This window comes from Diospyros lotus, chromosome 6 (genome assembly GCF_014633365.1).
Source record: "Diospyros lotus cultivar Yz01 chromosome 6, ASM1463336v1, whole genome shotgun sequence".
NCBI classification, from domain to species: Eukaryota; Viridiplantae; Streptophyta; class Magnoliopsida; order Ericales; family Ebenaceae; genus Diospyros; species Diospyros lotus.
This window is the reverse complement of record NC_068343.1, coordinates 21533055-21558319: the sequence shown is the minus strand read 5'-3', so window position 1 is coordinate 21558319 and position 25265 is coordinate 21533055. Positions and strand designations below refer to the sequence as shown.

Below are 25265 nucleotides of genomic sequence, written 5' to 3'. Positions count from 1 at the left end.
TAATTTATTTATATTAATAGGGTAATATATAGATATAAATATATATATATTTATGTGCGTGTGTGCTGGTGGAAGCTGCCGAGAAGCTTCGTGGCCGATTTTGCTTGGAGTGGTGGCCAAGTTTGGATGCAAGAGTGGTGTCCAAGGCCCTTTAAGGCGGTGGGTTTCCTATAAATAGCGGTAGAAGTCGAGAGAAATGGAGGAGGGAAGCAAAGAGGAAATGGAAGAAGGAGAAGTTATAGCAAATAGCCAAGAGTTGCAGCAAGTGGCCGAGAGCTTGAGGAAGTGGCCGAAAGCTTGTGGAAGCAACTGAGAGCTTGAAGGATTAAGGGAGAGTGCTGGGAAGTGACTGGAGACAACCAAGATAGCGGCCGGGGAAAGCTGCAACAGCAAGTTGAGGCCATAGCCACAAGCTTGCTGCGGCTGGGCAGCGTCCATGGCGGACGGAGCAGCCGCGATGAAGGCTGCTGGATCGTGGGGCGGTGACCAGCGAGGTCGGGGAAGGCCGGCAAGGAGGCTGCCGGTGTGCGCGGAGGGAGCCATGGCAGTCGTGGCTGTTGCAGCTGGGCGACGCGACCATGGCGGGAGGCGAGTAGCAACGGCAAGAAGGAGCTGGCCGGCGGTTGCGAGGTCGGCGGGGTTGGTGGAGGTCGAGGAGGCAGTCGACGTGGTCGGGGGTGGCCGTTGGCACGCTGGTCGCGGTGGCTGGTGCGCTCGCTGGAAGAACAGAGGTGGCGGGAGGAGGAAGATGAAGAGGAAGAAAGAAAAAGAAAAGAAAAAGAAAAAAAAGAAAGAAAAGGAAAAATGGAAGAAAAATAGGAAAAATTAGAGAAAATTCTCGAAAAAATTCTAGAAAATTCTGAGGATTAATTTGAGGTTATGGGAGCATGCCAAAGCTAGAAAATTACTCAGACGCCCATTTTAAGGCTTAGCACGCATTACGAGGCAAAAATTGACTTTTCGCATAAGGTGAGTGGTTTGACTCTAGTTCTACCTTTGTTTTGGATATGTCTTGGTGTGAGTTCAGGTGAATGAGTGAAACGGTAGGGCACTCAAGTCCAGAACTCAGAATGCTATGTTTATGCGTTTTATTCATGTATATATGACATCATTTACATATTAATCATGTGGTATATTGCATCAACTATTTTTACTTTCAAAAGAGTCGGTGCATGGCGTGTGATTTTCATATCATCGGGGTATTGATTTTCGTGTCGTTATTGGGTCAATATGGGACGAGATTGATTTTCGTGTCGTTATTGGGTCCATATGGGATGGGATGAGATCTTCTTGAGAATGGGACAAGGTTAATCCTGGTGAACGAGTGACACGGTAGGGCACTCGAGAGATTAAGTATGTTGCGGAAAGGTCAACCCCAACGGTGTGTGGAATGGATTTTTCATGAGAGATTTCTCAAGGTAGACATGTTTGCACGTGTCGTTTGTCTGTGTATGTCATGCTCGTATGTTTTTCATGTATTATCTAAACTGTTTCATGCCGTAACTTAGATGTTTTGTCATCTAACCTGGGTTATGCCCTTGGAACGTTCAATGTTCCAGTCAGGGACTGTTGCGAGCATTGTTGTTAAAATCTCGATTTTACGCGTACGATTTTACAATTTTACAATTCAAAGACCCCCAAATGATTCAAATCCCATGTAAAATCCAATTTGGGATAAAATCCTATAAAATCTCGATTTTACATGTACGATTTTACGATTTTACGCTTCAAAGATCCCCAAACGATTTTACGGTTCAAAGACCTCCATTGATTTAAGTTGTAATTTATAGGATGCTTCCAATGTCTCAATGTCACATAGCATCTGACATTGAAACTTATGCAATGAATTGTTATATTTTGCCTCTAAATTGGAACTTGATTTAACATTGATTGCATAAGTTCTAATATCACATAGCATCTAACATTAATTGCATAAGTTCCAATTTACTTGATTTAAATTATAATTTTTACTTGATCTAACATTGATTGCATAAGTAAATCAAGACAAACAAGTAATTAATTAATGGACCACCCAACTCTAAATAGGGATATTACTTGATTTAATCAATGCTAAATTAAGAAAAAATTGCAATCTAAATCTAATGGAAGACGTTGGAAGCATCCTATAAAGAATTTTAAGCTATATTTTACCTCTAAATTACCTATATTTTGCCTCTAAATTGCCTATACCAACCTGCTAGTTTTTGAGCTATATTTTAAAAGTATCATCTTTTGAATTATAATAAGGAATAATCAGGTTATTAAATGATATTAATTCATTTTCTACAAAATTATGTTATTATATACATATATTTACAAAAATTAAAGGATATTTTTAATTATCTCTAAAATCTTACGATTTTACGATTCGATTTTACGATACGATTTTATAGACCCTTTGTCGATCCCACTTAAAATCCCGATTTTAACAACCTTGGTTGCGAGGACAAGGACATGGCCGATTGAAGGTCAACAATGCTTAGATTGATAGTCGTTGTAAACTGTGGGGTTTTGGTATGTATTTCAGCGTGTGTATAAATAGTTGTACGATAACATTGTTATTGTTTGGTTATCTGTAATATGTATTTCGTTATGGAAATGTTATGTAAGAATCACAGTGTTTGATGTTAATGTATCCGCTGCATTATGATATCTCTCGTATAGTTGTTAAGATTATTAATTTTGTTAGTTAAACGGGCAAGACTGGGGTTTTCGGGATCTTGTGTGTGCATGTAAAGGTTGTTCATGAAGCACCGTGCGTAATGATGTTATTTAAAAAAAAAAAAGACTCCCAAAAATACCCTTATAGTGACACGCTCGGCGAGGCGGGGTGTTACAATTCCTGTTCTCATTCCCTCTTATTTATATAAAACCATCTTAACATACATAATAGACTCTTAACATATTCCCATAATCTAAACCATAATATTTTCTAAGAATCTAGCCCCAACGAATTTGGCATCATTCCCAAGGAAAGTGGAGCGATACGAAGATTCGTGACGGACGAAAGGAACGACACCGAGATATCACTGCTTAGCTCATTCCATTAACAATAAACCGATTAATAAAATATAAGTCATAGGGTGGTTATCATGCGGATTATTATTATTAATGTGTGGAACCGATTCACAGTGAGGGAGAGAATAAAATACGAGAAACCATGGAGACTTTTATGAAAAATAAAGAACACGAGGATAGGGTTAGAAGCTTGTCTGTAAACGGTTGATTCTTGACTTTTCTATGCTCCCGATATGAAGTAAAATGTTTCATAGCAATTAATAAAATCGTTGCTTAAATTAATTAAATCTAACAGCGTAATTCGCATAATATAACTGTGAAAAATCTACAAGTCAAGTATATAACATTTCTAACAATTTTATCCACTTATCAAGCTATTTTAAACCGAAAAATAATACTCAAAATATTTTATTTTTCTCCAATTTCTTCCTCTTCCCCGAGTTGCTTGTGCTTTCTCTTCTTCCTTTAATTTATTTTAAACGCATCCTTGGCCCACTTTCCAAAATTATAGCAACACCCTATGTAATGACCCTAAATTGGGTCTAGGTGTTTTTTTTTTTAATACTTAATTTTAACTCAAGGGTATTCTAAATATGGGTTGAAGTATTTTAACAATTTATTTTGATGGCATAAAATGATAGTAGATTAATATGAAATTTTCTTGGTGCATGTGATCATGAATTTAAGTGTATGAGTCTAATTTTTAAGAATTTGAGAAATTAATATTTTGGACTCCATTTAAATAGTTAAATGAGAGTTCATGGGTTTATCAGATAGGTTAAATAAATTGTTGGGTTGGGCTTGGGCCCAATAGTAAAAGAGATTTAAATTTAAAAAAAAAAGAAGAAAAAAACAAAAAAGAAGAAAGATAAATTAAAATAAAAATAGTTGTCAAATATAAAAAACGCCCCAAAAAGCTTGTCTGCTACCAAAAAAGGAGGGGCAAATCAGTCGTTTGAGGGGAACAGTGCAGTCCAGCCTTCTCTACTTGTCTTTTACTTTATGCACAGATCATATCTCCACTTTTCAGTGCATATAATATACCCATGTTGCTGCCCACTGTTGCATTACTTCTTCTTCTTCATTCGCTGCTACGTGTGTTTGTTGCTGGTTGAGGGTTGCACCTTTCATCAGGTAAGGTCTTCCTGTATCTCTATTTTATTCTCAAGCCCAAGTTCTATCCAAACACTCCTTATGTATTACGTGAAATATAATCAATTGTTGTTCTGTTTTTCTATATTTCAACCATTGTTCTATTTCTCTATTCCCTGTGAGTCCCTTTGATGTATCCAAATGGGGTTTGATTTACTCCAAGATTTACTTTTGGAATAGCCTAAAGTAAGTAAAGGTTATATATATAATATATATATACATACGTAGCAGCAAGTCTGGGCGCTCTTCCTCTGTTTCAAGCAAAACACACACACACACCTATATATATATATATATATAACAACCTCTATTGTTGTACCAGTTGAGTGACCCACTTGTACATATAACAGCCTCCATTGTTGTACTAGTTGAGTGACCCACTTGTACATATAACAATCTCCATTGTTGTACTAGTTGAGTGACCCACTTGTATATCCCTATATATATATATATATATATATGCTAACAGCCCTTGTATATTCATGTACGCACGCCCCCTGCTTCTGTCCCAACCAATCCTCCATTTACATATTCATATATATAGATATATATGCACGGCAATGTAGTCTCTCTCTCTCTCTCTCCCTCATTTCATTTAATCCTCACCCACTTATATGTATATATATGCGTGCACGTTGAAACACCCACTGTGGGCATAAACATCCAAATATATATATTATGTGTATATATATGTTTAATACCATGTTCAACACTCACTAAAGGCGTAAGACACTTAAATAATATATATATGTATATGTATAGTTGCTACTCTTTGTAAGTTTAGAAACAAATGTAAGGCACTTAAATAATATATATATATATGTATATGTATGGTTGCTACTCTTTGTAAGTTTAGAAACAAACGTAAGGCACTTAAATAATATATATATATATATGTATATATGTATATGCATGTTTGATACTCTGTAAGTTTAAGGTAAGACACTTAAAATATATATATATAAATATATATGTAACATATGTTTAATAATCTCTGTAAGTCTAAGAGCACCCAAATAATATATATATATATATATGTGTGTGTGTACACATGGTTAACACCCACGCACCCATTGTATATTGTCATAAGCATTATTTAATTATCTATTAAATGAATATTGAATAAGCCTAAATTTATGAGAATTTATATCAAAATTTTTCTTGCATTTTTAATAGTCATTGGAATATGGCCAATAAATTAAATGCCACGATGTGTAAAGATTAATAGCTCTAATGTTCATGATGTGGTTCTTTTAGTTGCATGGGAACTCTAATCATAAATTTGAGACTTTTTGTGGTGGTATACCTGTCATCAATACGTGGTATTAAACCATGGGGATACTTATTTATGCATTTGAGAGCATAGCATTCAAGTTGGTAATCTTGCGTGATTTCATAAATGGCATGTCGAATATGATATATATACTATTGTTATTAAATTTTGCGCACCTATTATTTTGCGCAGAGGGAAGGGTACCCTAGAGCACCTGGTACGGGACGAGGTGGCCATAGCCCGACAGGTTGGCTCTATATTGAATGTGAGTTTTTACTCTCTTGATGCACTTTGGCATATGTTGTTTGATGGCTTGCGAGCCTATGAGATTGGATACTGATATTAAATTTATATGCCCATTTGCATACTGGTACATGGTGGTATGATACATTTAACTTGGAATTGACCAAGTCTTAAATTATGAAACTTGTATACAACTGTTGAGTTCTGGATTACTCTCTTTTGGTGTCACCTTATTCTTGGTTCTTGTTCATTGTTTATTGTCCTAGAACTTGCTGAGCTTTGTGGCTCACTCGATCTTCTTTGCCATTCCAGGTAAAGGGAAGACTATTATTGGGGGTGAGTCTAGTAGGACTAGGGCCTAAGGATAGTGGTGTACGAGGACGCGTCCTAACTTGAAGATCCTGTTTAGCATTTTGGTGAGATTTGAGTTGAAATGATTTTTATTTTGTTGGTTAACATTAGAGCCTCTTAATTAATTGGTATGGCTTTTGAGCCCCAAACTTGTGGGATATTGGAAGTGTAACTGAATCTTAATTTAGTTTTCGTTGCTAGTAATGAATTGAGTTGTTTATTTTATTATGGTTTGTTCTGTATCATCTCTATGATGACCTCCTTTCGAATATCCTATGCTAACGGGAATATTCGAGAGTGGGCCCTCACACCCTACAACGTTCGAATTTCACACACACACCCTACTCCTTATTTCTCTTATTTTACTTGCACCCTAAAACTTCCTAAATTTCACTAATTTTATTTATTTTATTCTTTCACTATCTCCATAAATACCCCAAATTAAAATTATTAATTGCCTTAATTTCCTATTTCCTCAAAACAACATAAATTATTATTTTTTCTTAAATATCCAAATACTCAATAATGACCTCAACATTGGTATTTATAATTATTATTTATCTCCAAATTTTAGGATGTTACAATATAATGATAATAATGCATCATACATGAGATTCCATGGACAAGCCAACCAATAACATTTCATAACAACTTCCCAAACGTGATTATCATGCTTACTCATGTAGCTCAATTATATTTTTATCTCATGAATCCCATGTATATACATACATACATACATACATACATATATATATATATCTCCAATCACATCTTAGTATCTTAGAGGATTGAGTGATGTTAGAGGAAACATTTAATAGCCACTTATTCTAACAATTATACTTAATTTGGATTGAGAAAAGCCTTAAATGACTTCAATCGTAATCAAAATATATGATATTATATATCAAATCAAATCTAATTGAGTTATGGTTGCAACCAAAAAAAAAAAAAAAAACGGATCTTAATTTCGATATCGGAACAAAAAGTTATGGTCTAAAGAGTACAAGCACTATAAGAAAAATAATCTTTAGTGACGGAATTTAGTGATAGAAAAATAATTTTTAGCTACGGAATTTAGTGACGGACTTGACGTCGTTAATATTTTTAAATATTTTTTTAATTTAGCGATGGAATTAGCGACGAAAATACCTTTAGCTAAATTTAGCGACGAAAATTTCATTGTTAAAAAATTAAATAAAAAATTAAATTTTAGCGACGGGGCGACATCCGTCGCTAAAATTTTAAAAAAAATTAAAAAAATAATATAAAATTTAGTGACAGGGGTCACAACTGTTGCTAAAAAATAAAAAAAAAAAATTAAATTTTAGCGATGGGGCGACACCCATCGCTAAAAAATTAAATAAAAATTTAAATTTTAGCGACGGGGCGACACCCATAGCTAAAAAATAAAAAAAATTAAATTTTAGCGACGGGGCGACACCTGTCACTAAAATTTTAAAAAAAATTAAATAAAAAAATATAAAATTTAGCTACAGGATGACACCCGTCGCTAAAAAATTTAAAAAAATTAAATAAAAAATTAAATTTTAGCGACGGGGTGACAGCTGTCTCTAAAATTTTTAAAAAAATATAAAATTTAGCTACAGGGTCACACCCGTCACTAAAAAATAAAAAATCAATAAAATGAAATTCAAAATGAGTGATGGAATATTTTAAAAATAAGTTTGGAAAATTTTAGTACTGGAAAAGTAATTCTGAAAGGTTTAAACAGAAAAAGTATAAAAATATTTTATGCAACTGATAAACTAAGAAGTGTTCTAGATCAGCTGGTCGCATGCGCAGGGGTGAGATTGGAAGTCTAGGGTTCAATCCCTGGGAAAGGCAAGCAAATCCTCATGCTGGAAAATGATTCCAGCACCACCACGTGGCTGTTGGTGGGCTCGCCAAGTGGTGGGCAGAAGCGATGCCACGTGGCGCCCGCATAGAGTCTAGGCGTTGCTTTAACGGAATGACATTTTTTACGTCACTAAATTAGTGACAAAATTTTATCCGTTACTAAATAGTGACAGAATTGTCCCCGTCGCTGTTTAGCGACTAGTAAAATTCCATCACTATTTCATTGAGCTTACATTATTCATACTAATTTTTTCTATTTCACAAGGCTTGGTTCATTCTCTATAATTAAATTCTATTTTCAACCTTGTTGTTGTTGAAATTTAAGAGTGAGTTATGCTTGTTGGGGTGTGATACCCAACAAGTCCAAGGCGATGATGGTAAGATCGGGTAAGTATAAAACTATCATAGGCATCGGCCCGAGATTGATAGATTTAAAGAAAGGTCCAAACCCACTTATAGGAAACCCGATAATAAGATGACCCAAGTAAATTTATCTTGTCCTTGAGGAAAGTAGACTTGACACAGTTGCTCAAACAAGAATCAAACCCAACCCATTTTGGTTTAAGCCCATTAGCTTCCCTATCTAAAGCCCATTATTCATCTTATCTTGATCTAGCCTATTTGATGAAGAAGTTGAAGACTTGGTCGTCCAAGCCATTCAGCTCCCAGGCTTGTTCTCCCCCCTTTCCTCACCCTCATCTCATCCCTTCTAGATACCTAAGGAGCTTATCCTTATCTTGGTGAAATGCTAACTGGTTCTTCGATGGTTATCTATATATTGTGTATATGAGGGGTGGCTTTAAATGGGTGAAGAGAGAGAGAGAGAGAGAGAGATAGCGATAGCGATAGCCAAAAGTAAGAAGAGAAGAAAAATAGTGGTCGTTGGTATTCTCTTGTGTGGGGTTTTTCGAGCTTGTGTGCTTGTCATTCTCGGGTTGGGGTTTTCTTTCGATTGGACAGATTTGGGTTCGATCTAAAGCTGCTTTGGGTTTTTCCTTGGGATCGATTCTTGCCTTTACCTTAGTGGGCTTGGACCGATCAATCTAAGTCTTGAAGCCCCACTTTCATCTCCTCCATTGTTGGCAATTCATTGGAGCACAACAGGGAGTTTTGTTTTGGTCTTTTTGGTTTCTCATTTTGTTTTTTTAACTCACTATTTTGTGCAATTTTCTTTGATATAATTAATGGGTTTTGTGGGTTTTGCGAGATCTTTACTCAACAAAACTGGTATCAGAGCTTGGTTACGATCTTGGGAGGTTTCGCAAAACCCTAACCCAGATTCGAAGATTAGCCTAGATCCTCCTGCTTCATTCATATTAGGGCATGCGAGACCTTTCGTTGGTCTCCTAACGTCGAGATACACTTGTGGGTGTGGTGCCCGAAGTTTGAACCTCCGGTGGCTAGCGGCACGTGGTTGCTCCGGGGATGGCGCATGGCAGCTCTAGTGACGACACATGGAACTCCGACAGACATGACTTCACAAGCATGCTCAGACCAACGAGCCCATTAGTCCTACGTGGTTTGATTTTCCCATCTCTCTTTCATTTACTGACTGTAAAATTAGTCCGCTCGGTGAGAAATACTTTAACCCTGATTTAAATTCCAACAACTAGCAAGCCATCATGTGGGGGTGGCCATTAGGATTGGGGGTTACACTATGATTGTAACAATTGCATGTTGCTAGAATTAGGGTTAACTGTGATTATTTGCCTTCATTAAATGTGTTTTTTGTTTTAACATTCTTTGTGTGACTAAGTAACAATTTTTCTTTTGTTGATTTCCTATTTGTCTAGTTGTTGTTAAAATTGCACCTTGAAACCATACTTGCATTAGTCCTCTTCCTTAGCCTAAGAATTTGTTTCAGTTGGCATCTAGGGGGTCTAAAAGAAATGTGTATTTACAGTCTAGAAAAGCTTACTTGAATCTGTTTCTTGTTGCAACTTGTGTGCTTATGCATCTCATGGATACACAACACTTCGAGTTAGGCGTGTTTAATGGAAAAGGTGATTTTGTAATTTGACAACAAAAAATGAAAGGAATTTTGGTTCAACAAAAGGTTTCAAAAGCTATTGATAATTCTTTTGATAAATCTATCACTAAGGAAGAAAAATAAGAAAGTGATGAACTTGCATACACTTCTGTTATTTTGCATTTGTCTAACTCGGTTTTACGCAAAGTTGGTAAAAATGATACTATTCAAGAACTTTGGAAAAAAACTAGAGAAACTCTATTTAACTCAGTTTACTCCTAACAAACTCTTATTACTTGAAAGTTTCTTTAGGTTTAAAATTGACTCCTCGAAAGATATAGATGATAATCTTAATATTTTCAATAAATTTGTTCAAGATATCACTAACTGTGGTGAAAAAATTACCAAAGAATATAAAGCTATCATTCTTTTAAATGTTATTCTTGACATATATAAGTAGGTCAAGAATGCTATCAAATATGGGAGGGAGACCCTTACCTCAGATATTGTAGTTGAATCTCTTAAGAGTAAGGAGAGAGAAATTAAAACTGAGAGAAAGGAGAGAAGAGGTGGAGAAATACATCTTGTGAGAGGAAGGTCTCAAACTAGGGGTGGTGAGAGACAAAATAAGAGTGAGAAAAAAGGGTAGAAGTAGGTCTAAGTAACAAGGGAAGGCGAAAGGTAGAAAATGCTATGGTTGTGAAAAGATAGGGCATTTTATAAAAGACTGTTATGTAGAGAAAAACAAAGAAAGAGAGAGAAAAAAATGAGGCCAATGTTATATCTTCTCAATGTGAGACCGGGGATATATATATGTTAATGGACCCTAAACCCTTTGAGATTAACCTATCTATGAACTCCCATATGCATTAGTGGATTCTAGACTCCGGTGCATCTTTTCATGTCACGTCTCATAAACACTGGTTTGAAAACTTACATGAGTCTGATCATAGGCATGTCATTACGTGTGATAATATTGCTTATAAAGTGGTTGGTGTTGGTGACATAACTGTTAAATTTGAAAATGGTTTTATGCATACACTGAATGGAGTCAGGTACATTTCATAAATGGATAGAAATCTAATTTTTGTAGGGGAATTGGAGAAGATATGTTTTACGAGTAGGGTTGGCAATGGAATGATTAAAATGTTTAAAGGAGCACTTAGAGCCTTTAAGGCTGTTAGGAAAAATAACATTTATATCACTTATGTTGAAGTAATTAGTGGCACTACTCACATTATTGCATCCATTGACACTGATCGCACACAAAAGTGGAATAATAGGTTAGCCCATGTAAGTATTAAGGGACTTAAATTCATTAACGATAAGGGTTTGTCTGGTAAGGACTAGGTGTCAGATTTGTCATTTTTGTGACCACTACGTGCTTGGTAATCACCATAGGCTTTCTTTCTCATCTAGCAGTCACATCTAGAGTCTTAGAGTACATTCATAAGAACTTGTGGGGTCCTGGAAGCAATCCCACTTTTGGAGGCAATAAATATTTTTTATCCATCATTGATGATTACTCTAGGCGTGTCTGGGTCTATCTACTAAAAGAAAAATTTGATACTTTCCAAAAATTTTAAAATTAGAAAATACAATTTAAAAATCAAACTAGCAATAAAATAAAATTTTTGGGGACAGATAATCGTCTTGAGTTCTGTAATGCTGATTTTGATAATATGTGCATTGAGAGTGGCATCACTAGACATAAAACAGTTCCTTATACTCCACAATATAATGGTGTTGCTAAAAGGATGAATATGACTTTACTTAATAAAGTTAGATGTATAATGTTGAGTTCTGGTGTACCTAAGTCATTATAGGGTGAAATGATAAGCTATTTGACCAATTTGACTCCTTCTGTTGTTTTGAATGGTGATACTCCTTATGAACGTTGGTATGGTAAATGTGTTGACTATTTTGTGTTGAGAACCTTTGGTTGTGCCATTTAATTTCTCTCATCAAAGTGAAGGAAAGCTAGATCCTAGAGCTAGGAGGTGTCTTTTTAGGTTACCCTAAAGGTGTTAAGAGATACAGGTTATGTGATGGGAGCCAAAAATGTGTTAAAATTATTATTAGTTGGGATGTCACATTTAATGAATTAGATATGCTATGTCTTAAGAATGAGTTTGATTTGGTGAGTGAGAAATAACAAGATAGGGTCAGTGGAGAGTCTGAGGATGAGATGGAAGAAACGAGTACCCACATTCTCGTAGCCTCGAGTAAGGGGGAGAATAACACACAAGATCAGCCTATTATTGAGGAAGAAAATAGTAAGGATATAATAGAAGGACATCTTGATGACCATGGCCCTCTAACCAATTATCAATTGGCTGAGATAAAGAGAGAAGATCACATAGAACTCCCAAAAGATTGGGAATCAATTATAGTCTTGGTTATGTCAGTTATCAAAAATTAGTTGTTAAAGAGCTAAATACATATGATGAGACAATTAAAAGTGAAAACTCTAAGGAATGGATCAAAGCAATGAAAGAGGAGATGAGGCCCCTCTATAAAAATCAAACTTGAGAATTATTACTTAAGCCGAAGGACAAATCCTTAATGGGTTGTAAATGGATTTATAAAGTTAAAGAAGGTACTAGTGGGGATGAATCAGTAAGATTTAAAGGTATATTGGTAGCTAAGGGATTCACCCAAAAGGAGGGGGTAGATTATAATAAAATCTTTTCTCCCGTAGTCAAGTATACCACTATACGTGTCATGCTAGCCTTAGTTGCATATTTTAATTGGAAACTTGAACAGCTTGACATGAAAACTGCATTCTTGCATGGTGATCTTGAAGAAAAGATTTATGTCTCAACCCAGGGGTTTTGAAGATAAAGATAAACCTAATCATGTGTGTTATCTTAAAAAATTATTATATGGTTTGAAATTGTCTCCTAAGCAATGGTACAGATGCTTTGACTCTTTTGTGCATTTCATTGGATTTAAAATGAGTGAATTTGATCACTACCTATATTTTCAGCAACATGATAATAACTGTGTATTCTTATTATTATATATTGACGACATGCTTTTAATTGGCTCAAATTAAAATATAATAAATGAGATAAAATAACTCTATATAAAGAATTTGATATGAAAGACCTAGGGAATGCTAGAAAAATCATAGGCATGGAAATTGAAAAGGATAGATTAAATTCATGTTTATTTTTACATCAATCATCTTATATCTTGAAAATATTGAAAAATTTGGCATGCATGATTGTACCTTTAGCTAACCATTTCATATTGTCTAAGGAGCAGTCCCCTACTAATGAAGATGAAAAAGAATACATGAGTAAAATACCGTATGTTAATGTCATTGGATCGATAATGTATTTAATGGTGTGTACTAGACTTCACTTAGCTCACGCAGTTAGTACACTTAGCAGGTTTGTGTCTGTTCCTAGTCCTAAACACTGGGAGGCATTAAAATGGTTATTAAGATATCTGAAGGGTTCTTATGATGATTATGCAGGTGATAGGGATAATAGGAAATCTACATCTTCCTATGTGCTTATTTTGTGTGATTCTTGCACTAGTTGGAAGTCACAAATCCAACACATTATTCCACTCTCTACCACCGACTAAGAATATATAGTTACCACTAAAGCTATTAAAGAACCACTGTGGTTTAAGGGCTTACTTAAAGAACTAATTGTTTTAAGTAATAATGTGATCGTATAATGAGGTAGTTAATCTGCTATTCATCTATGCAAAAATCTAGTGTTTTATGAACACACTAAGCACATAGATGTCAAACTTCATTTTATACTTGACATTGTGTCTCAAGATGTTGTTAGGCTTGAAAAGGTAATTGTTTGAGTATAACCTTTTAGATATGGGAACTAAGGTTCTCACTTTGGCCAAGTTTAGAAGTTGCCTTACATTTCTAAACATTGGTAAAGGTATGTGAGCATTCCAATTTGTTTGGTACTTTCATTAACTAATGTTTTGTTTGCTTGTGTGCAGGTCTTATTAGGTATGAAGGTGGAGATTTGATGGGGTGTGATACCCAACAAGTCTAGGGCGATGATGGTAAGATCGAGTAAGTATAAAACTATCATAGGCTTTGGCCTGGGATTCATAGATTTAAGGAAAGGTCCAAACCCACATATAGGAAGCCTGATAAGAAGATGACCCAAGTAAATTTATCTTGTCTTTGAGGAAAGTGAGCTTAATCCAGTTGCTCAAATAAGAATCAAACCCAACCCATTTTGGTCTAAGCCCATTAACTGCCCTATCTAAAGCCCATTATCCATCTTATCTTGATCTAGCCTATTTAATGAAGAAGTCAAAGACTTGGTCATCCAAGCCATTCAACTCCCAGGTTTATTCTCCCCTTTTTCCTCACCCTCATCTCATCTCTTTCGGATACCTAGAGAGCTTATCCTTATCTTGGTGAAATGCTATTTGGTTCTTTGATGGTTATCTATATATTGTGTATATGAGGGGTGGTTTTAAATGGGTGAAAAGAGAGAGAGGGAGAGAGCTAAAAGTGAGAAGAGAAGAAAAAGAGTGGCCATTGATATTCGCCTATATGGCATTTTTCAACCCTGTGTGCTTTTTATTCTAGGCTTGGAGTTTTCTTCCGATTGGATAGATTTGGGTTCGATCTAAGGCTAGTTTGGGTTTTTCTTTGAGATCAATCATTGGCTTTACCTTAGTAGGTCTTGGACCGATCAATTTGAGCCTTGAAGCCCTACCTTCATCTCCTCATTCGTCGACGATTCGTTAGAGCACAACAGGGAGTTTTGTTTTGGTCTTTCTAGTTTCTCATTTTATTTTTTAACTCACTATTTTGTGTAATTTTCTTCGATCTAATTCGTGGGTTTTGTCGGTTTTGCGAGATATTTACTCAACAATGCTGTTAAGAATTGCATCTCTCATTTCTTTAATCTTATATCTTGTTGTTTCCTAACAGGTGTGTTAGAGGACCAGTGAAGATTGCTAGTGGTTATATTTGCTTAAACTGTTTTTAGTAGATTTAGAAATCTCTAGTAGGGAGCTAGAGCAAGGATGTAGGCTAAGGATAGTCGAGCTACTCTAAAATCTTCTTGTTTCTTGTACTTTTCTACTTTCTCAAAGCCTTTCATTATAGGAAAAGTCTTGAGAGCCAGAAAAAGTGACTGACGGGCTTACCGAATGGGGGCAAAAAGATGAAATTGCCCCCGCTTACTTTGTAAATTTGCAAGCCACTGCCTTGCTCTCTCCTCTCCCCTCGCATGGCTGCCGCCCTATGCTCGCCACTGCGTCTTGCTACCTTGCCTCGCCTCGCTACTATCGCCGTCTCGCCTCGCTTCGCCGTGTAGCGACGGAGGCAAGGCAGCGAGGTGCAGCAGTGGGCCGATAGAGGGCAGCGACAACCATGGTAGGGGAGAGAAGAGAACAGGGCAGTGGCTTGCAAATTTGCAAAGTGGGCGGGGGCAATTTCATCATTTTGCCCCCATTTGGTAACCACATTGGTAAGCTTGTCTAGCCCTGTAGAACGACTTTTTATTATATTGCATTTCAAATAAAAAAAATTTAACATTCATATTACTCACTATTTTTCAAAAACACTCATCAAAACAATTTTTTTAAGGCACTAATTCAACCCCCTTAAGTGTGTGATGCCATACAAGTAAATGTTGCCAACACACTCTATTAGCAAATATTTATACGTCACGTGGTAACCATCCAACATGTTTGGTATTTACAGAACAATCATCGAGCATTGCCACAAACTTGGTTTGAAGATAAAGTCAGTGGTTTAGAAAAAAGAGAATCTATCATTAAACAAAAAGCTAATGAAAAAGAAGTCAATAAGCTTTTAGCGACAAACTTCATTAAAGCAGCTCATTCCCTAACTTGGATGTCTAATATTGTCCTAGCGAAAAAGTTTAATGGCAACTAGAGGATGTCTATAGACTTTATCCTAAGACCCCACTTTTCCAAGCTTACTATAATTTGTAAATTCATATTTTATTTTCAATAATTACATTTTTACCCAAACATTTTCGAATTTACTCTCTTAACATAGTAACCTCATAAAAACAAAATAATAAAGTTAATGTAGGTATTTAGAATTTAGCATGAAACATGGCATTGATTGAACATGAAGTTGGGGAATAAAGATCTTAAATAACATTTATTATTTTCTTAAATAAACTAGAATAAGTATTAAAATTAATTATTTTCCAAATAAAACTAAATTCTCGACTTTAGACAGAAATTTTACAATTTGGAAAACAATAACAAATTCATAATTTATTTATTCGTCTCATGGAAAATGATGTCTTTAAATTGGAAATAAATAGTGAAAATTAGACAATAGCAGCAATAATATCGAAATTCCACCACCTATTCACCTTTTATTGCTATAGCTCACCTACTTAGCACTTTTAAATTTGTCATTGTAAGATATGGCTATCTTAGTAAGGGTTAGAAGAGATTTGTATAAAAACATACAAGAAAATATGACATGCTTCCATATTACTAATTATCACCATGTGACATAAGGGTTTAGCGACAATTTGTTGAGGGTTCCACCACACATGTATGCTACACCGGCTATTTATAATTGAACCCTTATTACTACACAAGTAACAAATTAACCCAAAAGTTATCACCAATTGGTACATGGTTACCATGCATAGATTTGTCATCAAATGTAATTAATCATAATAACGGTAGAAATTTGGGATATATAGAGAGAAATATGTTATGATAAACATCACATAACAATGATGCATGTGCCAATATGCTTAACATGAAATGAGAAAGGGATAATCACTCACATATATTTTTGTTCAATTTGGTGTCTTAATATGTGTGTTATGTCTTGTTTTATGTGCTAAAATTAGGGGTGTTCACAGTGCGGTTTGGGCGATTTAGGGTATTTTCAACATGCTAAACCGAACATGCGATTTGGTATTAAACCAAACCGCACAGTTTGGTTTGGTCTGCGAAAACCGCACCAGACCGCACTGCAATTTGCGGCACGGTTTCCGCAGTTTGATGCAATATTGATCAAAGCAGAGCAACAACCACATTTATAAACCAAACCCATACATGAAACTTAGAACCCAATAGAGCAAATGAGAGAACTTACAGTGGTAGTGAGCGAGAGCGAGCGCAAGAAAGAGACGGGCGCTGGTCAACCCGCATAATAGCGATCGTCGGCCACTAAGCTAGATGCAACGAGTCAGTGACCATCGGCTACAACGTTGTGGATGGCAACAGTGAGAGGGTGGAGATATTGGCAGTGGAGGGCAATGGAGCTCGTGACGATAAGAAGCAGTGGCAGCGATCGAAGAGAGGCTATGGGAGCAGAGAGTGAGAGAGAGATAATGTGAGAAAGAGAGAGAAATGAGAAATGGGGGTCACTTGTGCCGAGCAGAGAGAGTGCAAGAGAGAATGGTGGGACGAAGAGGCTGTGGGAGGGGAGAGAGAGAGGGGCTGTGTGTGAGAGAGAGATAAGGGCGTCACTTGTGCTGCAGGGCAGAAAGAGAGAGAAAATGGTGGGGTTGCGTGTGAGTCTCTCAAAGTGTCAATTCAAAATGTCTTAGTGGCATTGGCATTGGCACCTGCACAGCTTTAATAAATGCAAAGGAGATGTCTTAATGGCATTGGCCCACGCAGAGTATCATTAATTAATGCAAATGATGGTTTTTTTTATTAATTTAATAATAATTTATATAATTATAATTTTTATTATTTTTGAAGAGTCGAGCGGTTTGGTTTCAAACCGAACCGCCAAGGGCCCAAACCGTGTAAACTACGATTTGGGCATACTGCAAACCGTTTCCGATCGCTCTAATGAAAAAACTGACCGGTTCGGCACAGTTTGGTTCGGTTCGACCGGTTTTCGCAATGTGCCGATTTTTTTGCACACCCCTAGCTAGAATGTGCCTCGAATCTTGAATTTGTTTTGGTATGTATCCCAAGTAGCAAGATAATTTTTTGGAATTTTCTAGAAATTTTATGAATTTTTTATATTTTTTTGATTTTTTCTTTATTTTCTTCTTTTTTATTTTCTTTTATTCGATTTCTTCATTTTTCTTTGCCTGGTGCATGAGGGACATGTGCTCGGCTCACGTGCCTCCACAGATGCTTGGCTTGGCACATATTTCACATGCCTCATTCTCTAGCATTTTTTTTCTGCCTATAACCTCTATTATTTTTTTTTTCTTTTTCTTTTTCCCTTATTTTTTCTTATTTTCTTGTTTTTTCTTTTCTTCTTCTTTTCTAGTGGAAAGAAGCTTGAAATCGCCGATTCTAAGCCCTCATTGGATTGGTTTTTCAATGAGTGGTTGATTTTTGGCAACTTGAAAATCAACCCAAACTCCTTCATCTTTGAACCAAAATCTTCCCCAAAACTATCTTTAACATCCTTTCAATCTCCTCCACCAAATATACCCTTAAATAACCCTAAACTGACCCAAAATACACCTAAAAAGTAGTTAAAATTCTGGCAAAATACCGATTTTCTAAGCAAGCTCAAAATTCCCTCAAATCTATACTAAAATCTCTCAAACTAATCCCAAAAGAAACCCCTTGAACCTAGGAACAAAAGTTCCATAATCAAAATTCTCACAAACTCTCTAATCCTCATTGATTTAAGCTTCAAAGACTTGAATACAAAAGTTCCATAATCAAAATTCTCACAAACTCTCTAATCCTCATTGATTTAAGCTTCAAAGACTTGAATTCGTGTCGTAAACCCTTGGCCAAACACCTTAATTTGTAGCCAAAACTAGCTTAATCCATTGATTAGATGCCATATTTTGATTGTAGGGTTATCGTTAAGTCTTGTCCAAGGGGATCCTAGGGGTGCATGGTGCCATAGAAGCAATGTGAACTTGTGGGTTGCTTGACAATTTTGAGTTTCAAAAATTGTAGTTTGTCCTTCAATTTATTTCAGGAAAGCCTAAATAACTTCTTGTTATTATACTTAGACCCCTTCCAATTTACAAAATTTTTATTTTGATCCCTTAAATTTTTTTAATTTTCTTCTCTAGATTCCTAAGATATTTTAGGAATATCTGTAAATCAATCCCTAAGATATTTCAAAAATATTTGCAAATTAATCCCTTAATCATCATTACTAATCTTAAATTTTCTTATTCACATATTTAACATATTAGATATATATATATATTCCCCCCCCCCCCACATATATATATATATTCTATATATATATTTTATTTTTTTGGGTATCATATGTATTTACTCATGTATTAATTCAGTTCCCAAAATATATGCATATATATATATATTTGCTCGATAAAAATTATTTTAAAAAATTACAAATAATTTATTGTAACTCATAATTTTCTCCCATTATATATGTATTTCCATACAAAATTAATTTTCTTAATATCTCAATATTCCTAAAATTTTGAATATTACAATCCACCCCCTTAAACGAAATTTTGTCCTCAAAATTTTCTTATTCCTACAAACATTTTCAACCTCAAATTTTTACTAATTCCAAGGAAATGCCCCATTCTTCCCCTTATATCAGAAATTTGAGACTAATTTTTCCTTTTCCTGTTCCCAAGCAGCTTCTTTCGTGAAGCACTTTGACATAGGAAATAACTTCTTTTTTTTTTTCTTTCAAGATCTGATCTTCTTTTTACGCAAGATAGGTCAAATGTTCCCTATTCCTTGATCTTCTAAAATGGAACATCAGCTTATTATCAAAATGTTACTGTTCCTTCTTGAAAACTGGTCATCTTACCCCAAGAATTGCACTCTAGTTCATTTGCCCAGGTTTGCTGTCTCAGATCCCTATCCCATTGCTGTTTCATTAATGAAAATAAATTACATCATCAAATAGTAATGATCTTAAATTAATTAATTAATAACAAAAAATTTAACATTATTCTTCCAAAATTTATTTTATAATTAATAGAAAAAAAAATATCTTTTTATTGCAGAATGAATTTTGAAAAAAAAAAAAGGTTATAATTTCTATCGTTAGTTTGGGATAATCACTATTTATTTTGGTAATGTGTATTAATTTGATAATGTGACTTATTTTTATTGGTGAAACAGTCAAGAGAACACGAAAGGAGACAACAGATCTGGACTCAATTCATTTACCTAACACCTTTATAGGTATCTTCTTGTATCGTCTTCCTCACTCGGTCAGTTCTAGTTGCACATTCCTGCCAATTAATCAGTTCTAGTTGCACATTCCTGCCAATTAATCAAGCTTGTCCTAGTATGATTATCATTACTGTCACCATTAATGTTAAAGTTGTCATCTTCTCCTGTGGGTATCTTTGTCACTATTACTTGATTTGTCCTTAGCCTGTAGTTAGACGAACATCCCTTACGTTTGAGCAAATTGCTTTGGTAGAGTCTTAACTCGGTCTCTAATTACTAGCCCTTAGGGGTCATCAACTCAATCCTTATGGACCTAGTCTTTCCTCCATATGCACCTTTTTATGTGTTATCCACAATTGAAATTGGGTCCCCAACCATCTTAGGGTATACATGCTGGGCTTGGACTCCACCTGCTTTTATTCCTAGGTATCCTTTTTTTTTTTTTTTTTGGGACATCATTTTTCCTTTTTGTTGTGCCATTTGACATTGAGCTTGGTTTCTAGGTATAACCCATCTCCTTTTCTTGACCAAAATCAGTAGTTAATCACCACAAAGTTAGCAGGATGGATGAAAAATAGTCAAGAAAAAACAACAATAATAACGATAATGACAAAAATAGAAGTAGGCGGCCTTATGCGCCAAAGGATCAGGTTGTGGGTGCAATAGTTTTGCAGCCAGATCTCTCTCATTTGTTGTGGTAAGGTAGTTCAGTGGTGGTGGTAAGAGTGGTGGTTTACTATAAGGAAGTCCAAAGCTTCAATTTCTTCATGGATTAGCATCACGAGACGTGGGTCAGCATCGATGGCTACATTGGTAACAACCTAATGATGGTTGGTAGTGACGGTGGGTGACGATGGTGGCAGGCAAGGATAATCACGGATGGAGAAACAACAGTGGTAGGCCGATCAAGATTTTGCGTATTTTGTATTTTACCAAAAATAGAGGAGGAAGAAGACCTACGCGATCAATTATATCAAATTTAGAGAAGAAAAATTACGTCTCTGTTCAAATTAAAGATGAACTGTCATAGTTAAATAAGATTAATTTAATCTCTTAAAAACTTTTACTATTCATTTTTTTCTTTTTGAACTATGAATGAATAGTGTATTTTTAATTTAAAATCATTGTTTCTACTTTATAAGAAATAAAGTTAATTGCTATATAGATATGACCTTGTAAGATTATTTGTTTGGTTAACTAGATATGTTAATTTGAAAGTAATTATTTTCAAATTGGTTTAGATAATTTATAAATTTATTGTCGCTAGAACACAACAATAAATTTATTTTTTAAAAAATACAACTTCAAGTTATTTGCTGAAAAATTCAACTTCAAGCCATCAAGATGCATGCTACAACAAGGAAACATAAGAGAATGTAGGGGTTCTCTAATACTTAAATCAAATTAATGAAAATTGTTGAAAAATTGTAGAACTCTTAAACCATTAAAAGTGATTTACCAGATGGATTATTTTCTATTTATGGTTGAGTTTGGAGATTGGTGATAAGAATATATATTGTTTTGAAATTAGTTATGACTTGGACTGTTGTAGATAAGTCTTATTTTTTGCGTAATTTTTGAAAAAAAAAAAAAAATCGAAAACATGTGTTTACACAATACCATGCAGGAGAAGTCTCCTTGAGGAATGGGTTTATGGACTTCAATTGAGCGAGTCTCTCCACATAATTTAGTTTATGGAATTCTGCCAATGTCTCCCGGAGACCTTTTGTAGCTTTTCTCTTTTGTTTTATCTGTTGTTTTTGGACTTTTTTTTTTTAGAAATGGACCTCAGTTCAATATGGGTCTCGACCCATTGCACAATAAAACAAAATTTATTGACTATTTCATATTGTTTTAAAACTACTTACATATATTACTATAGAAAAAGCAACATACATTTTTTCAAGAATTAAAAAAAAAACATATATTATACAAGATAAATACAAATCTAATGGTTGTTTTAAAATCAATTTTATAATTTTTACTTAAAAGTCTTTATCTTTTTCTATTCTTTTTATCTAATATATATGTTATATAAAATCATGACTTTTTAACAGATCCTAGGTGAAATTTACACTTTAAATCTTTGGTAGTTGGTTTGTTGTCCTCAAAATTGAAAAACTTAAATCAATCATTATCATGGATAAGCTCTAATACCAAAATATATATATATGAACTATATGTATGTATGTATATGCTAGCTAGGATGATTGTCAATTTCAAAATAATTATTAGTCTATCTTAGTGGCAATCAATCACCATGTAATTATTATAATAATAATAAATCAATAGAAGACAAAGTGGGCGGTGATATTTAATGCGCATCGACCGAAAAAAATACTAAAGATATGCAAATTAAGGAAATCAAAAGTAAGTGCTAGCAATTAAGCATTTGTACATATAGAAGTGAGGTGAATCACTAACATGCAGCTCAAGCTCCATGACAATAACCCAAATATGCAAACACCCTTAAATTTGAGATTAAAAAATTTTAAGTTAAAAATATTGTACATGTCTCGGATGATTTAAGTAGCTATTTGTCATAAAATTCATAAATTTTAAAGGTAAAAAACTTTATAAAATTCTTGTGAATAACTATTAAGGGGGGTTTCTCAAGAAATCTAAGATTGGCTCGTAGATTGCATTATGTCCATGATCCCTTTAAATATCTCTCAATTTTATGTAGAGAAGAATAACATATTAAGTCTCTATTTATTATGTGAGGTCAATTATACAATTTTTGTAAGATTTTTTTTTTTTTTTTTTTGTTGAGGAAAAAGTGTTTTAAAAGAAAATACTTTCCCCATTTTTCATTGTTTGAGAGAAAGAAAACACATAAGTCAATTACAAACTCTTTTCAGTAGATAGAAAAATAGTTTTTTAAAGTTGGGTAATCTCAGAGCTTGCTATAATTGAATAGAGAGAGAGAGAGAGAGAAAGAGTGCCGGAGAGAGTTTTTGATGCTTTGGATATGTTCTTGTTGCCTTAAAATACTCTCTGTGATGCTTTAGTAGTGTAAGGTTGGACCCTAATAATTTGATTAAGATTTGACAACGGTTTGTACTTTTGCAACAATCCTTTTTCTTTAGATGGATGCCCAATCTGTTCGTGCCATGTGCAAGGGACTGCAGTAGTTGTAGTTGTTGTAAACGCTTTAGTCTTTGATGAGTATGAGATTAGTAATAGCATACTCAGACAACCTCGTATCAATACAACATCTTTTAGAAAATTTTATCTACTTACCTTAATAAATCAAGATAATAAGTATTGTGTTGAACCTATTCATATAACATCAAGAGCGCGCATTTTACCAATTGTGTGATCTCCTAAAAACACTCAAACTATTACAACCAACTTCAAATATGAGTGTCATGGAGCAAGTGATGATTTTCTTGCAAATAATAAGATACAATTTGCTAACTAACTATAGATTTCATTAATAAAATTTTGTACAGATGGATTAAAACTATACACCGCTATTTTTTATATAATTCATTTCTATCCAAGAGTTTGAAATGATAGTCTGGTTGAGCTGAGTTGTGGTTTCCTGACTTGGCTCCATTTTGTTATGAATATATAGATTATGTAATTCAATTGAATTATTACTTATGAGCCAAACAAATTGAATTATACATCATGAATTAATTAATGGACTCTACTCATTTATTAAAAAAAAACTCCATATTTGTGTAATCACAGCTCATTTCCTCCCCCTATCTACTAATCTATCCCCTCGTGCGTGAAAGCAGTTGTTGTGAGCGTTGGGGGGGCAAGATATATCATCATATACATAACTTTGGTCCCATATATATATGTATAAAATAGTGATGTATAGTTGCAATAAGATCCCGAGAAGATTACGATATAAAGGCAAGTAATTAAGATATATATTAATGAGTCCACAAAGAAGAGAAGAGAAGAGAAGAGAAGCATAAGCATGCATGTGGGCATGTGTTTGGATGAGAACCTTGTGGCCTGTGTTCTTCTTCATCAGCTTCTCAAGGAGCTAGCTATATATTAATTATAACAAGGAATTAAAAAATAGAAGGGAATTGTAGATTCTAGTGTTTTCTTGATTGGAATTAAATTACCTATTTATATATGCATACTTAAATTATGTATCATCCCTGTGTATACATATATCCTTTAAAATTTTAACTATTTAATTATACTAGTAGTGTCAATTGAATTGACAACATATCCTTTGAATTTTGATTTTTTGTATCAGAGATTCATTGAACATTAATTTATTTTTTCAATAGGTGTCCATACTAAAAACCCACATTTCATAGGGTATTCAAGTCAAAAACCTAAAATTTATGTGGTGTACAATCAATTTACCTAATATTATTAGTAATGAAATGAGTGTTCTAATAAAATAGTCAAAGTTTAGGGGATGAATGGTTCAATTACCCTATATGTATTTATATATAGATATGCATATCTATCCATACTATTATATAAGCAAAGAGGGCATTTTAGTGCTATAAAGGTATGTCAATAAAGTGAATTCCTAAAATATCTTTTATAAATTTTGTTTAAAAATAAAAATAAAACTTAATCACTAAGATTTGATCTCATGTTGCAAATATAAAATATTTAACTTTATTTATGTCTCTACTAACTTTAACTTTTATTTAAATTTTGTCTTAAAAATATAATTTAACTATAACTATCAATAGTCACCTAATAAATTTTTATTTAAAATATTTTATTTTTTTATACGTACATGAGTCACACTTCTAGTATCTATATATAAAAATATATATAAACATAAAAAATGACACAAAATTGAAATCACATTAAATTAAATTAAATTTATTTATATTATTAGATCTATTAAATTTCAAATCATATTCAATTGGATTAAAATTATTTATATTATTAAATATATTAAATTACATTGAAGTAATTTAAAGTCATCATCTTTTATTTTTCCATTTTTTATTGAAAAGAATTTATTTTATCAATTATAAAATTATTTTAAAAATATTAAATGAATAAATAAAAGGATAAATTAACATTGTAAAGAAATAAAAATCTAATCAATATTAATTTTCTTTTTGGCATTCAAAATTAAGTATAATGCTAGACTAATGATAAGGTGCAATAAATGTATATTAATTACTTGAAAACAAAATATATTTACTACACAATAGTTAGCATTACCATTAAATTACATAAATATCTAATATACATTCATTTTAGATTAAGCATTAAAACTATATTTACATTTTATAATTTCAAAAAGTTCATTTTTTGACAAGTACACATTTAAATTATATTTTAAAATTACAAAAA

The 25265-nt window shown here is 33.9% G+C and overlaps 1 long non-coding RNA gene across 1 annotated transcript; it reads left to right on the top strand.

The window, feature by feature from the left end:
* Window positions 1–4056: 4056 nt before the first annotated feature.
* Window positions 4057–6232, top strand: LOC127805029 (uncharacterized). The gene is made up of 3 exons (XR_008023795.1): window positions 4057–4152; window positions 5636–5708; window positions 5999–6232. It is a non-coding gene; the product is annotated as an uncharacterized LOC127805029 (long non-coding RNA).
* Window positions 6233–25265: the final 19033 nt, after the last annotated feature.